We start from the raw sequence: 17,296 nt of genomic DNA, 5'->3' as shown, positions 1-17,296 counted from the left end.
ATTTAGCTGCAACGGGGAGAGAGCAGTCATGGCCTGGTACTGATGCTGATAGAAGTGGCCATGCTGCAATAGTGAACTCACCACATCCAGGGTGTAGCCTCAGGAGGAGCAATGCCACCGTGGTGGAAATAACGACCCTAAAAAGCAGTCGCTTCCTAATAGCTAGAACCTGTGTGTCCGAGTATGTGCAAAGAACTTTGCAACTCTGCTTAAACAGAGGGTCTTTGAGCTGGGAACGCTGGCCTAGATCACCCCTGGAGCTAATCCGAATATAGGGCTTCTCAAAAACTGAGGCCCTTCCTAGCCACAGTCAGAGATGGAGCAGGAAGGAAGGAAGCAAGGTCAGATGGATGCTCTATTCCTGACTCTGTTTGGGGGCATTTGTTTTACGATATTTGAGGCAGACTCTAAGTCTAGCCCATGCTGGTATGCAACTCATGCCAGTCAGTCCTCCCACCTCAGCTTCCCAAGTGCCAGGATTACAGGCAAGATCAATATACCTGACTCTGAATGTGGAAGGGAGCCATAGGCTCAGGAGGATAGTAGCTTCTAGAAGCTGGAAAGACAAGGAATTGTATTCTCCCCAAGTCTTGTTAAAGTAAATTTTTATCTAATGAGACTTGGGCTAGAGATCTGGCATGCAGAGCCTCAAGAGAGTGAGTTTGTATCAAGATACAAGTTTGTGGTATTCTGACACTGTGGTGTATCTGTAGACAGACCACACGAGGCCAATACAGTTCCACATGGGAGGTTTATTGTGGAGGAAGAGGGCAAAAGTGGTGACGAAGATGAAGAGGAAAAAGAGGGTTTGCCTTTTATTCGGGTTGTGACATAACGGCTCGAAGGTAAAGGTGGGAGATGAGCCAAGTGGATTCTGGGAATGTATGGTGATTGCCATGGCAACAGGTCCCACTCACCTATGGGTGATGTCTCTGTGTTCAGAGGCAGTCTGCCAGCCAGTTCCTGCTACCAATACATACCACCAATAAGAAGCTGACATTGTCACTTTTTTTTTGGTGGTGGTGGTGGGGGGGGTTGGTGTTTTTGAGACAGAGTTTCTCCACGTAGCCCTGGCTGTCCTAGAACTCACTTTGTAGACCAGGCTGACCTCGAACTCAGAAATCTGTCTGCCTCCCAAGTGCTGGGATCAAAGGTGTGTACCACCACTGCCTGGCACACTGTCACTTTTGTGACTGTGACTAAAACAAAGGTTGCAGATGTTCCTGAAAACTGCAAGTGAATTTCCTGTTATTCTCTCCTGGACGAGAATGTCACAACTAGGATTAGCCTTATGTTCTGGATAAGTCTATGGGAGTTTATGGACCCCACGAATGAGGAAAAGGACCCACAGAAGAAAATCCTTCCATAAGTGGGACAGGAGGTTGAGACCTTTGATCTGAATGTTCAAATGTATATGATTCCGTGTATCCTCAAGCTGAGACACCGGGGCATGTTATGTAAGAATTGGGAACTGGCAGAGTAGTGGTATCAACAACCAACATGAGGAAGTTAACAAAGAGAGTCAAATTGTTGAGACACTAAAGGGCTGACGTCTAATCAACCATACACAGTTGGAAATGACAAAGGCTTCCCCAGGGATGACAAGTACTGTGACAATTTCTCAATATGAAGCAGATTTCCACTCCACAATAGAAACTGATCTAAATGCTAAAATTCTGCCTAATCTACTCATACACAGTCTTACTTAAAATTAATCCAACCCCATATAGTAGGTAGCATATTCTTATAATCTCAGCTAGTTAGGAACCATCAAAGATAAGCTTCTAAAGGGGGCTGGGGGTGTAGTCAAGCACTTGCTTAGTCCAAGACACTTGAGTCCCTGGGCTCAATATCAAGTGACAACGAAAAAAAAATGAATAGGTGATTTGTTTTGTGTGTGTTTTAGTCAGTGTTCAGTTGCTGTGAAGACGCACCAATGACCACAGTAACTCTTATAAAAGAAAGCATTCAGTTGGGACCAGCTAACAGTTTCAGAGGTTTTGTCCATTGTCATCACGGTGGGAAGCATGGCAGCGTGCACAGACTTGGTGCTGGAGTAGCTGAGGGTTCTACATCTGAATCTGCAGGCAGAAGGGAGAGAGAGACTGTCTGCCTTAGGCTTTTGAAAACCTCAAAGCCCACCCCCAGTGATGCCACGCCTTCTCCAACAAGGCCACACCTTCTAATCCTTTCAAATAGTTCCACTCCCTAAGCATTCAAATACATGAACCTACGGAAGCCATTCTCATTCCAATCACCACAGGATGTAACTGCACAATTTTTATTTACTACATTCATGCTCTTGGTTGTCATGGCAAGGCCACCTCACTAAGGCCACCATTAGTGTTATTCATCAAATGTGTCTAGGGTTTTTCTCTTCCCAGATACTTCTGCTCTTCCTAATTGTCTTTGAAATTAGCTGTGGCCAATTAATTTGCTAGTGTGTGACTTCAAGGCAGCACATCACTGAAGAGTCTCACTCAATATGGGTGACAACTTCCCCATACCTGTGCTAATGGAATTCTCTCCTCAGCTAGCCTTCTACACTGTGTATAGGCTAGCACAGTGGTTCTCAACCTGTGGGTCAGGACCCTTTTACAGGGGTTGCCTAAGACCATCAGAAAGCACTGATATTTACATTATGATTCAAAACAGTAGCAGTTATGAGATGGCAATGAAAGTGATTTTATGGCTGGGGGTCACCAAACATGAGGCACTGTATTAAAGGTCTGCAGCATTAGGAAGACTGAGAACCACTGGTCTAGCTCATCCCACACACGTCTTAGCAGACTCACATACAACCAGGAGGGAGGCATGGGAAGAAGTGGCTGGACTCTCAGGTAAGGGTCTGATGACCCTTCCTATCCACTTCTTTGAGGAACATCGATAGGGCTGGCTCTAAGGTTTGACTGGAAGTTGCCGCAGCTGCTCTGAAGATGACAATAATGGATGTTATGCTCAGAGACCATTGTCCTACAACACCCTGACTCAAACAAACACAACCAAGATGAAACTACCCATTCTGCCACTGAGCAAGTAAACAATAAACAAATCCTAGAAGACAACAGGCTCCACCGTGACAGTCTTTATTAGGTATGCCCCTTGAGTGAAAGATAAAATCATATGGAGATTGTACCAAGGCACTCAAGTTTGGGGTTGTTTATATGGTGTGCAGCATCACCTTGTCTGATTTAAGTTGTGTGTAATTTTAAAAACCCACGATAGCTCTGGCTAAGCTCTAGATCAATATCCGCCATTCCACCTTGCCCAATGCCAAAAACAGCCGTCTCACCCTGGTTCCTGAGGCTGGCTTGCTAAGTCCCCCAAACCTGTCCTTTCTGTGAATGCCTGTAGCTAACGCTCGAGTTCCACAGACGACCACCCTGGTAGTTGGCTATACCGAGCACCGAGGACTGCTCCACAGTTCTGCCCTCTCTCTTGCCCACCTAAATCATCTCAAATGGAAAACACCAGACAACCTTAATATTTAATGCCAGCCCAGATTTGTATTGTTAAACCTCCAATCCCAATATGCCCATGCAAAGAACACCCAACTCAGTTATAATATGTATACGTTGCATGCCTAGATCGGGCAGATCTACCACTACACTGCTCTATCCCCTGCTATGACATCCCTTGCTACTTGCAGCTCCTCTGGGTTATGAGGTTCTGCCCCATCTTCCACCTCCTCTTCTTCCATCTTCCTTTCTCTCCATCCCTCTGTCTCATTGTCTCTCTTACTTCTTCCTCTCTCACCTTCTCTAAAACTTCCAGCCCCACCTTTCCCTTCCACTGCCTCATCACAGGCTCTAGCCTTTATTTGACAAATTAAAATGGAGAGAAGGTTTACATGAAAAATACCTGAATACAAAGATCTGCTCCTCAGGAAACAAATTAGCATCAAAATACAAACAACAACAGGACAATCCTCAACAGATTTAAGGTTCCTATTTTCTATTTTTAGTTCTTGTGTTTGAGTGCTTTGCCTGTGTATGTATATCACATGCATGCCTGGTGCTCACAGAGGCCAGAGAGGCAGTTGGAGCCCCTGGAACTGGAGTTACACCATTGTAAACCATATATAGGTGCTGGGAACTGACCCCAGGTCCTCTGTAAGAGCAGCCCTTGCTCTTAACCACTGAGTCATCTCTCCAGTCCCACCTTGTTTGTCTTAACCTACATACTGCACTAAGAAAGACAGACCATTTTACTTTACAAAACCCATTATAGGAATTCTATTCATCAATCTTATTTTGCACCCAGAATATAGACGCTGCTTTGCCTGCGTAGTGTTTATTTCCTCTTCCACTATTAAAGCGTTCTAAACTGCCCAGTCTTTCTTTTTATTAGATATTTTCTTTATATACATTTCAAATGCTATCCCGAAAGTTCCCTATACCCTCCCTCTGCCCTGCTCCCCTACCCACCCACTCCCGCTTCTTGGCCCTGGCATCCCTCTGTACTGGAGCATATAAAGTTTGCAATACCAAGGGGCCTCTCTTCCCAGTGATGGCTGACTAGGCCATCTTCTGCTACATATGCAGCTGGAGTCAAGAGCTCCAGGGTAGTGGTTAGTTCATATTGTTGTTCCACCTGTAGGGTTGCAGACCCCTTCAGCTCCTTGGATGCTTTCTCTAGCTTCTTCACTGGGGGCCCTGTGTTCCATCTTATAGATGACTGTGAGCATCCACTTCTGTATTTGCTAACTGCCCAGTCTTTCAATCTGGTGTTAATTCCACTTCTGATTTAAAATGTCAGAGAAGCAGAGCAGGTTGGCAAATGGCTGTTATTCCAGCAATTAGGAAGAAGAGTCAAGAAGACAGTTATTAAGTTTGATACCAGATTTATACACATGGTGAGTTCTAGGCCAGGCAGGGCTACATAGTGAAGCTCTGTCTCAGAAAACCAAAATAAAGAGAAGAGAAATAATAACCTTGAAATAATAATAATAAATAATAATAACCAAGAAATAATAATTTGCATTTAACCTTAAAATGGGGCCCCGTAGTTCTGATGGTAAGGTCCTGTTCCCCAGTTGGTTCTTGATCTGTCAGTAAAGAAACCATGGGCCAATTACTGGGCAGAAGGAAGAGGTGGTATTTCTGGGTCCTGGGAGGCAAGTGGAGAGACAGACACAAGGGAGGAGAGGAGTTGCCACGCTTCTGATGGAGAAGAATTGAAAAGCCATGTGAGATCTCAAAACAAAGAGGCCACACAGGCCACGCCTATAGGTGGGTGGAGGGGCGTTTAGCAGGGGCTAGATGGCATTAGCCACCAAAGTTTAGGTTGTGTGAGAGGTGCACAGCTCAGAGTAATGGTAAGGGCACGTTTTTTTCCAGGCAGGAGATAGTGGCACCCATCAATTGTGCCAAGAAGGCAAGTTGAAAAGGAACAACTGTGTGTGTGTGTTTTATCCATGTAAGACAGCTAAGGCCACATGGTAACAACATCCTCTTAATTCCAAGAAGAATTAGAACACATGACTTAGACTTCAGAAGATGAACTGGAAGTCAGCAGAAGTTTTAATGAACCCTTGACAGTCAAATGAAGGCAAGCTTTTTTTTTTTGAAGCTTTCTGACTGTCTAGTAGTATAGAACCATACTACTGTACCCAGCTCCTAGGACTCTATGATCAGTCATCAGATGAAATCTTAATCAGTGTTACTATTACTGTGATAAAACACCGTGACCAAAGAAACTTGGGGAAGACAGGGTTTATTGGGCTACACTTCCACATCACTGTTCATCATCAAAGAAAATCAGGACAGGAACTTGTAGTGTGAAATAATAATAAATAAAAAATGCAATCCATGCTATCCCTGGCAAGACACCAGCAGGCTTTGTTCTCATCTCGGCAGACTCTCTGACCCGAGGCTCTGACATCTCTCCACCCAGCTCGATAAGTTCCCGCTGGTGGGCCATTACCATGCCAGCCCCACGCTTCCAAGTTCCCATGGCCTTTGGGGGGTGTACTTTTTGCAAACCCACACTTGGCTGCCAAATCTTTCTCTCTGGAACCTAGTTGAGTCACCGTGTGAAGGAAAACAGCCCACAAGCTTAGTTCAGAATTAATAGGTAACTCAATTGTTGGGTGCATCAACTTGCATCCTAATTTTGTAAGCTATAATAAATATAAAGTGGCAGATCCACCAGGCTCCTCAAACAGGACAGGGACCTGGAGGCAGGAGCTGATTCAGAGGGCATGGAGGGGTGCTGCTTACTGGCTTATTTCAATATGGTTCTCTCAGCCTTCTTTCTTATAGAATGAAGGGCCAGCAGCCCAGGGACAGCATCACCCACAATGGGTTGGGCCCTCCTCCATCAATCACTAATTTAAAAAATGCTCTACAGCCAGATCTGAGGAAGGTATTTTCTCAACTGAGGTTCCCTCCTTTCAGCTAACTCATAAAACTAGCCAGCACCGATGGTATCATATTGATTAATTTTGAAGATAAGGTTTTGCTCTATAGGATAAGCTAGACTTGAACTTTTAGCAATCCTTTTGCTAGCTCCAGAGTGCAGGGAAACAGGTATGTACTAACTCCCCAGCTGCAAATGTAACAGACTCCAAAAGAAGGGTACCTGTTTCCCCAACAGGGAAATAGTGTTGTCAGGAGCATAATTGCCTTCTACAAAGTATTTGTTAACATGATGAAATCTATCTTAATGACTTATAGCAAGTATTTGAGCACATACACTGTGCTAGGACTTGGATCAGTGTTATAAACATGGCCGTGGTTGTGTCATAGGCATGTATGGTACGTGGTGCATAACTACTGTGCTAACCCCACAGGTCTCATTTCTCCTCTTCTATCGGGTTCAGTGGCAATGCAGCATCTTTTGAACATAAGAAATCATGGGTATTAGGTATCCAAGTGTTGTAATTAGCAGGTGGAGATCTAACTGCTATGCTGTGGAGTGTACAAAATGCTTGCCATTTAAACATTTTGGTGAAACCCAGTTACATTTGAGAAGAATGATTCTGTTCAGAAACAGACTCTGACTCGGCTGTCTGAAAGATTTGTAGAGCTTGGCAGCTCCACACATTCTTCCACCCAAATGAACTTATCAAGAGTTCAAACTCACCCGGCAAGAATGCCAGAAATCTCAGCTCTCTATCCAGTGAAGTGAAACAGAGTTTCAGAGAGGAAGGAGGAGCTAGGGCTGAGAATCAGTGGGCTGGATGCCTGGTTGGCCACCGAGCAAGTAGAGGAATCCCTTCATTAACCTCTCTCTTCTATGCTGACATGTCTTCCTTCCTCCAATGGATGCAATAGTGTGCCTTGATAAGATCCCGCAATTCACATTTTGACCTTGGAATATGTTAAATGCTCATTTCGGTCCTGGCTTCCAGCTGAGTATCACTTTAATCTTGGTATCTGTTTAGCATTACTTCCTGTTTGGAGAGATAGTGTTGGGACAGAAACCGTTGCAATCTGCTGTTAAATGGGAATATGGGGGTGGGGTAAGATGAGCAAGGCCTTGATTCATATTCAGGCTGCCTTCAAGCTCTCCCAGTCCTTCCTCTGCCTCAAGAGAGATGGGATCACAGGTGTTTACCACCAAATCTGTTCCTGCAGTTTGCTTTAGAAGGGAAACATAGGAACCTCCCCGTTTTACATTGTCATTGGCTTTGCAAATGGGCAGGGCTCTTTGCCAAAGGTCTAAAGTTGTCTGGCCCTCAAGTAAACCACTTCCTCCTCCCATCTGCTAAGGGCTACTCCTTGTTCTACATAACATAAAACAATATCCAGCAGTCAGATTAAGGCTTAGAGAATAAGCTTCCAATTGTCCACTGTGGTAGTGATTTTGTTTTTGTTTGAAGCAGGGTCTCAGGTAACTTAGACTGCCTTGCAGTTTGCTGTAGATGACCTTGAACTTCTGATCTTCCAGCCACTTCCTTCACAGTGCTGAGATAAGAGGTGTGGGCCACCATGTCTAATTTATGCACTTCTAGGGATAGACCCCAAAAGCCTCCTCTCCTGCACGCTAAGTAAACATTCTACCAACTAAGCTACACCCCTGGCCTTCTATGCCGTTCTCCCTGATGTCCCTTCCTGGAATGTATCAAAGACTGATTAAGTAAGCTGTGATCTCCCATACTTAATGCTCACCCCCTTTACTTGTCTGCATACGCAACACAAACATGCACAAACGCTGTAGCCTTTCATGGCAGAAACAGTTATCCACCAATGGATCTCCAGCTCTCACATGATGTTTGGCCTGTGATAGGCTTTCACAAGTATCTGTCCGCTCAATGAATGGCCGTATCTTTAAATGCATGATTGTCTTTATTTTTTATTTTATTTTAATTTTTTAGATGTATTTATTTATGTTATGTATATGAGTACACTGCCACTCTCTTCAGACACACCAGAAGAGGGAATTGTATCCCATTACAAATGGTTGTGTGCCACCATGTGGTTGCTGGGATTTGAACTCAAGGCCTCTGGAAGAGCAGTCAGTGCTCTTAACTGCTAAGCCATCTCTCCAGCCCGATTGTCTTTCTTTAACTACCAAAAGGCTAGGCTGGAATTCACTGACTTGACAATTCAGAACCCTGAGTAGTAGCACACACCTTCTATCTCAGTATTTAGGAGGCAAAGGCAGGTGGATCTCTGAGTTTGAGGCCAGCCTGGCCTACAGAATGAGTTACAGGACAGCCAGAGCTACACAGAGAAACCCTGTCTTGAAAACAAACAAACAAAAATGAAAACAGATGCAAAAACAAAGAAAAAAAATCAGAACCTGGAATACTGTGGGGTACATGGTGATATAGCCCAATCACAGCAATGTGCTGTGACACAGTGGAGACTGCCATTCCACAGTGCCCTCTTGTGGTGGCTGTTGTGCCATGGTGACATAGCCAAATGTCTTCACGCACACTTCTATCTAACACTTCATCATCAAAAGCAGTTGTTGCAGGGACTCAAACAGGGCAGCAACTTATAGGCATAAGCTGAGACAGAGGCCATGGAGGAGTGCCGTTTACTGTCTTGTTCCTCAAGGCTTTCTCAGTCTGCTTTATTATAGCATCCTGGACCACCAGACCAAGGGTGGCACAAAACACAACAGGCTGGGCTATCCCTACAGGCTTGCCTATAGTCTAATCTTACAGAGGCATTTTCTCTATTGAGGATCCTTCCCCTCAGATGACTGTAGCCTGTATCAAGTTGACATAAAACTAGCTAACACAGGCACACAAATTCACACAAGACCCATGTCACAACACTATGTGTACTGGGTGGTTTTGTGTGTCAACTTGACACAAGCTAAAGTGTCAAGGAAATCTCAGTTAAGAAAATATCTCCCTAAGAGCAACCTGTAGGCCACGGTTATGGTTTGAATATGCTTGGCTCAGGGAGTGGCACTATTTGGAGGTGTGGATTTATTGGAGTAGGTGTGTCCTTGTTGGAGTAGGTGTGTCACTGTGGGTGTGGGCTTTAAGACCCTCTTCCTAGTTTCCTGGAAGTCAATCTTCTAGCAGCCCTCAGATAAAGATGTAGAACTCTCAGCTCCTCCTGCACCATGCCTACCTAGATGCTGCCATTCTTCTGCCTTAATGATGATCAACTGAACCTCCAAACCAGTTAAATGTTGTTCTTAAAATGTTGACTTGCCTTGGTCATGGGGTCTCTTCACAGCAGTAAAACCCTAACTAAGACAGACATTTTCTTAATTGGTGATTAATGGCTCAGTCAATTGTGGGTGGTGCTATCTTTGGGCTAGTCGTCCTGGTTCTATAAAAAAGCAAGCTGAGCAAGCCAGTAAGCAGCACCCCTCCATGGCCTCTGCATCAGATCCTATTTCCAGGTTCCAGCCCTGCTTGAGTTTCTGTCTTGACTTCTTCCAATGATGGACAGTGATACAGAAGTGTAAGCCGAATAAACCTCTTCCCCAACTTGCTTTTTGATCATGGTGTTTCGTCGCAACAATAGAAACCCTAAGATACCATGCAGCAGATGCATTGGCACACAAGATCACGTGTGAGCCCTGAAGCAGTGCCATGCCTCATTCATATGAACATGCGTGTTCACAAGCTAGCCTTGTACTACTGGGACACGAGGGCATTCCATGGTGGTATGGCATGCTGCATGTTTGCATGTAGAGCATGCCAGGCACAATGGCACAGCAGCAGGGACATGTGTATTCACATATGAGCCATGACACAGTACGGTGTTATAGTGACATATGGCACATGTGTTCACTCATGTGCTATGCTTGGTGCTGTGCCATGATGTAGCAGCATGAGCATACATGTTTACACTCACCCTGTTTGTTATGCGGCAGCATACAGAGGCAGTGTGAGGCACATGTGGTCACATGCAAGAAGTCCTACAGCATCATGCCATGGTGTCATTGTTACACATGACCACATACAAACTCTACCAAGGCAACGTTCCTCAGTGACAAGGTATCTGTGTTCACACATAAGTCCTCCTACAATGTCATATATGTGTGTTCATGTGCGAGCCATGCCATTGGTGTGTTGACACGCATGTTCACAAGTGAGCTCCTCTGTAATACAGTGCTGTGGCAGCATTGTTCTGCTTGATCACGTGCCATGGCATCATGTCTTGGTGGCATTTGCATGCTTGATCAAATTCGAGTTGAGCTGTGGAACCATGTAGTAGCAATGTGGGCATGCATGTTCTCATGCATGACATTCCAGGGAATCTTGTAACAGCAGTGCAGGCTCACATGTGTTCCCACTGCTATAGCACGGAGTCGTGCTGTGCTTAGGGTGTGAACATGGATGTCTAAGCATCTGTGGTAAGATGCCATAGAGCATCTTGGATATGATCACATGTGCCCCTGTCACTGTGGCATGGTGCCTCAGCATGTCAGAGCATTATGGCTAGCATGTGAAAATAAGTGTGTATGCTACTGCAGCAGAACTCCTCACATGGCTGTGTATGAGCATTCATAGTTTACACATGAATATGCTTATCTCCACTTCCACAGCTTGATACCATGAAGTGACATGTCAACATGTGTGTTCATGCCTCTACAACATGGTACTGTGGCATGGCTAATGGTGTGACATTATTCCATAATGCCATGGCTCACATATGAACATGTGTGCTCATGCCTTCATGGCATAGTACCATGGCAAAACTCATGTGTGAACATTCATTCTCTATGCCACCATGGCAGCTGCTGGGTTGCATACTAAGTGTGATCATGTAAGCCCACACTACCATGGCATGGTACATTAGCAGGCCTTGCATGTGAATATGAATACTGACACTGCTGTGGCATGATGTTATGGCACAGTTCATGGGTGAATGCATGTGCCCACACTGCTGCAGCACTCCCATCTTGGCACACCCCATGTATAAGGATGTGGCATGGTGACCTGGAGTGGCTCATGTGTGACCATGCATGCTCATACCACTTTAGCATGGCACCGCAGCATATAACATACATGAATACACATGTCACCACTACCATGCACATCTCCATGGCATATTTCATGTGTGAACATATTTGTCCCCTGCCATTACAGCAAGTTGCAACAGCATGGTTTGTATGAGAACATGGCACATGGTCATGCCATGTCTCACATATGAAAAAGTATGCCCATTCCTTTAAAGCATAGAACCTTGGAATGACTGTGTCATGGGTCAGTGTTTGAATATACATGCCTAAGCCACCATGGCATGGTGCCATGGCACCCATCATTTTTGAGCAGGCTTGTTTCAGCTTCTGGGTGTCACAGAATAGCTCAGACACAGTATGGTGCCTCATAATAATCCATGTGTGATCTTATGTGCCAATGACACTGTGGTGCAGTGGCAAACACGCGTGTTAACATATATGCCCACAATGGTGCCGCACTGTTGTGGAAAATATTAAAAAAGAACAGCAAGTTCCCATGCCGCACTGGGCACTAGCAGGCCACGTGGCTCCAGCCGGATGCTTTCATCTTAGCAGACTTTCTGGCCTGGTTGTCTCACCGACCAGTTCTTACCTCATGGAGACTCCATGACTCAGAACTCCAAAATCCCCAGCTTTCTAAGTTCCCACTGGTAGGTTGTTACCATGCCAGCCCCATGCTTCAATCCCCCCATAGCCTTTGTGGTGCACATCTGGCAAACCCAGGCTTTGCTGCCATACCTTTCTCTCTGGAACCCAGTCGAGCCACCACATAAAGAAAAACACCACACAAATTCAGTTCAGAAACAATGGTAACTCACTCTCTGGGAGCAATCACTAGAATCTTAATCTTGTAAGCCATATTAAATATAAATTCTCCAGTGGATTCGCAATAAGCCAGGAGACACTAGTAGCTCCATCTTGACTTCACACTATTCCCATCCCCAAAGGCCCTCTCTCTCTCCTGTTTCCTCTCTTCCCCTATTCAACCCAGAAGTCCCTCCTACTCTCCCAGTGATTGGCTCCTTTATTCATTAGGGGATGGTGTCTTAGTCAGGGTTTCTATTCTTGCACAAACATCATGACCAAGAAGCAAGTTGGGGAGGAAAGGGTTTATTCAGCTTACACTTCCATGTTGCTGTTCATCACCAAAGGAAGTCAGGACTGGAACTCAAGCAGGTCAGGAAGCAGGAACTGATGCAGAGGCCATGGAGGATGCTACTTACCTGCTTGCTTCCCCTGGCTTGCTCAGCTTGATCTCTTATAGAACCCAAGACTACAAGCCCAGAGATGGTATCACCCACAAGGGGCCTTTCCCCCTTGATCACTAATTGAGAAAATACCTTACAGCTGGATCTCATGGAGGCATTTCCTCAACTGAAGCTCCTTTCTCTGTGATAACTCCAGCTTGTGTCAAGTTGATACAAAACCAGCCAGTACAGATGGTTTACAAGAAGTCACCTGAGTACCTGATTCATTCCTTGTCCTCAACCCCTCCCAGAAGAGCAGAATTAACATTAAAATACAAATAGTATCAGGCCCATCCACAACACATCACAACATCAACACAGCTCATGTTTAAACACACACATACCCATAATACTATGTCATGGCACTGTACCAGGGCTCACATGTGAACACGTGACATGGTGTCACAGTATGGCTCACATTTGAACATGTATGCCCATGATGCTTTCACATGGTGCTGTGGCACAGCTAGTATATGAACATACATGTCACTGCTATTGCAGTTTACACCACAACATGCTTTGCATGTAGACACACATTCCCACATCTGTAGCATGACATCATGGCACAGTTATTTATGAATATGTGTGCCCACACTGCCATGATACCACACCATGACATGACTATTGTGTGAACATGCATGCATGGCCATATAGCATGGTACTGTTGCATGGCTCAGGCGTAGATACATGTGATTATGCCCTTGAATCATGGGTACCTAGGCCCAGCTCACATGTGTGCTCATGACACTTTTGCATGACACTGCAGTATAGCTCATGTATGAACACACGTGTCACTTCTGCTGAAGCAAAATGCCTGCCACGGCACACTTAGCATGTAAACACATGACCATACCTCCACAGCATAGTACCACAGCATGGCTAATATGTGAACTTGCATGCTCACAGCACCATGGCCTGGCACCCTTACGTGGCACTGTGTCACAGCTCATATGTGAACATGCATTACCAAATTGCCTTGGCACCTTGTGTTTGAATGGCTGATATATGCACACTCCTGTACAACATGCCTTAGCACAGCAACATGTATGAATGTACATGTCACTGGCGCATGTATGAACACTCTTGTCCCTGCCTCCATAGCACAGCACCATGGCATTGCTCCCATGTGAACACATGTGCATGTGTCATGGCATCACAGCATGTCTTGTATGTGAGCATGTTAGATAATGCCACTGCAGCCTGGTGTCCTGGCACAATTGATTTGTGGTCATGTGTGCCCATGAAACCTTGGCACAGCTCTCCTGTGAACATGCTTGCCCCCAGCCACTGTGTATGGCACAGTGCTACGGAATGGGTCAGGTATGATCACACATACCCTCACTGCCACAGTATAACTCCTCGGCACTGTGCAATTACATGGCTAGAGTGTGGAAATGTGTGCTCATGATGTTGCAACAAGGCACCACAGCACTACTCAGGTGTGAACATGTTTGTCCCCAATGTCATAGCATGATACAATGGAAAAGTTCACATGTGAACAGCATAGCTTGTATGGATATGATCACATGTGTCCTTGCAACTGGGGTATGATTCCTCAGCATAGCTCATATGTGATCATTTATGCAAATGCTGCCATGACACACCCACACAGCATGGCATTGTGGCATGGATCACTTTGAACATGTATAACCATGGTTTTATAGCAGAGTGTCATGGTAGAGATTATATGTGAACACATGTTCTAATGCTACTGAGGCACAGCACCACTGCATGGCTCATGTGTAAACACATGTGCTCATCCTGTGGCAGCATGGCATAGTAGCATAGCTCATATGTAATCATGTCTGCCCATGCTACTGTGGTATGGTACTGTGTTACAGGTCACATGTGAACACATATGACACACTTAAGCTGCATGGTACCTTGGCACGGCTCATGTGCAATCATGTGTGCCCATGCCACTGAGGCACAGCACAGCTTGTTGTGAATGCATGTGTCCATGTTGCCTCAGTACAGCACCACAACAGAGCTCACTAATAAACATGTGCTCATGGCAGTGCAATGCAGCACTTTGACATGGGTTGTTTATAAAGACAAATGTTCATGCATTCACAGCATGGTAAGGTTCACATATGGTCATACATGACCATGGTGTTATGGCACAGTGCAATGTTCACAGCACTCATGTGAACATGTGTACTCACACAAACCTGGTATGACACTTCCACATGACTTATGTATAAGCATGCATGTCCACAATACCATGACATGCCAACAAATATGGTACCACATTATACTTCACATGTGAACATGTGTGCCCACACTGACATGGTATAGTACTATAGAACAGAAATCATGTGAGGACATGCTTATCATTGTTGTGGTCCAGTGCCATAGTATGGCTCACATGTAAATATGTATGCCCACATCAACATGAAATAGTACCACGGAAAAGATCGTGTGCAATCAAGAATGTTAGTGCTGTTGTAACACGATGCCATGGAACATTACAGGTGTATTCATACATGGTACCATGCCAAGGCATATGGGTATGTGTTTTCATATGTTCACATAGAAACATGCAAGCCTGTGCTGTAGAGCCATGCCATGATGGTGTAGCATACCTGTTCACAAATGAGGAATACAGCAGAGTGGGCATGAGTATTGACATGGGAGATATGTCATGTTGCCATGCTTCAGTGGTGTGGTCACATATGTTCCCACATGAGTCATACATATTTTAGCACCATGCGATAGGTAAGATACATCACAGAACCATGCCACAGTGGCAGCTACACTCACAAATGAGCTGTGCCACATCGCTATGCCTTGGAGGCTTGTATATGCCCGTGCACACATGAGATGTGCCATAGCACCATGCTATGCAGCATTGGCATACATGATCACACATGAACTGTGCTGAAGCACCATGCTGGGTGGTGTGGGCATACATGGCCATACCCGTGATGTGCCACATGACCATGCTGTAGCAGCACTGACATGCTTGATCACATGTGATCTCTGCCTTTGCTGCAGCAGCAGCATGCCATGGTAGTACTGCCACAAATGTCCCCATGTAAAGCACTGTGGCATCATGTTGTGGCAGCAGAGACAACACTGCCCCCTGGTGGCCTGGATACAGTGTATGCATGTGTACTCTGTCCTCCCTCTGGCATGTTGTAGTTCAGGCTCGCCTGTTTGCATGCTTACTATATCCCAAAGCTGCCACATGGTGACTCAGGAATGCTAGCTTGCATGACTGCTTTGTCTGAGCAATGCTATGATTTGGCACACCATGCCTCTTTGCATGCCTGTGTGCCCCAGCATTGCTACATGACGGAATGTGTAGGCCTATTTGCACACCCTCTGTGTCCAGTGCTAGACCAGGCGTGGCTGCAAGTGCCTGCTGTGTCCCAGTGTCAGCAGGCTGTGGCACAGGCACATCTCTTCAGCGCATGCTATGCAGCATCACCTGGTGACATCGTCATGCCTGTGCATATATACCTGCCATGTCCCATCACTGCCCAGGGTGGGAGGATGGGGAGGGGAGGAGGAGGGGAGCAATGGGCATAACTCTTCATGTCTGCGGTGTCTCAATGTTGCTACCTACCAGCACAACATACCTATGCACTCACCTGTTGTGTACCAGTGAGTGTGCAGGGTTGTTTACACACTTTTTGTGTCCAAAGCCTCCTCGTGGCATGGGCATGCCTATTTGTGCTTGCTGTATTCAGAGTGCCAGGCGCATGGGCACACTTGTTTGCATGCACGCTGTGTCCCAACATCGCCACATGGTGGGACAGCATGCCTGTTTGCATACTTCCATGTCCACCTTTATGTGGTAGTATGGGCACATGTGTTTGTGTGCCTGCTGTGTCTCTGCACTGCCCCCTGGTGGCATGGGAATGCCTGTTCTCACACCTTCTGCCTCTTAGTACCATCACCTGGTGATATGGGCAGTCTGGTTTGTGCCCCTGACATGTCCTAGTGCCACCGCATGGCATCATGTTTGCAAGCAGCTTATGTCCAGCTTTGCCATGTGGCAGTGCAGACAGTGTTGTTCAATGTCCCTGCCATGCTACATAAAGTGTCACAATATGGGCACGCCTATTTGTACACCTGCTATGTCCCAGTGATGCCACGTGGCTGTGCAGGCAGGCTTGTTTGCATGCCTGCCTTGTCCCAGCACCACCAGATGGCAGTATGGACACACCTGTTCATGTGCCTACTATGCTCCTATGATACCACTTGGTGGCATAGGCGTGCCTGATTGCATGCCTTCTGCGTTCAAGTCAACACCACCAGAAGTGAGCTCACCTCTTTGCACAGTTGTATGTCGCAGCACCATGATCACGTGGCAGAAAGGGTATGCATGTTTGCCGGTTGGCTGTGTCCCAGTCCTGCCAGGTGACAGCATGTCATGCCATGTCCCAGTGCCACCATATGGATTTCAGCATACCTGTTTGCATCCTTGACATATTTCAGCATGGCCACACAGTGACGTAGGCATACCGTTTGCATACTTTCCATGTCCTGTACTGCCAAATGGCAATGCAGGTACTCCTGTTCTCACACCTGGTCCTACTATCTGGTGCACAAACGTGCCTTTTGCATACCTGCTGTGTCCTGACACTGCCACCTGGTGATGCAGGCATGCTTATGTACCTGCTGTGTCCCACTGCCAACACGTAGTGGGACAGGCACAC

The sequence above is a fragment of the Mus caroli genome, unplaced genomic scaffold (assembly GCF_978045245.1).
Source record: "Mus caroli unplaced genomic scaffold, Mus_caroli_1 scaffold_9, whole genome shotgun sequence".
NCBI lineage: Eukaryota > Metazoa > Chordata > Mammalia > Rodentia > Muridae > Mus > Mus caroli.
The sequence above is the reverse complement of the archived record's forward strand: the minus strand, read 5'-3'. Positions refer to the sequence as shown.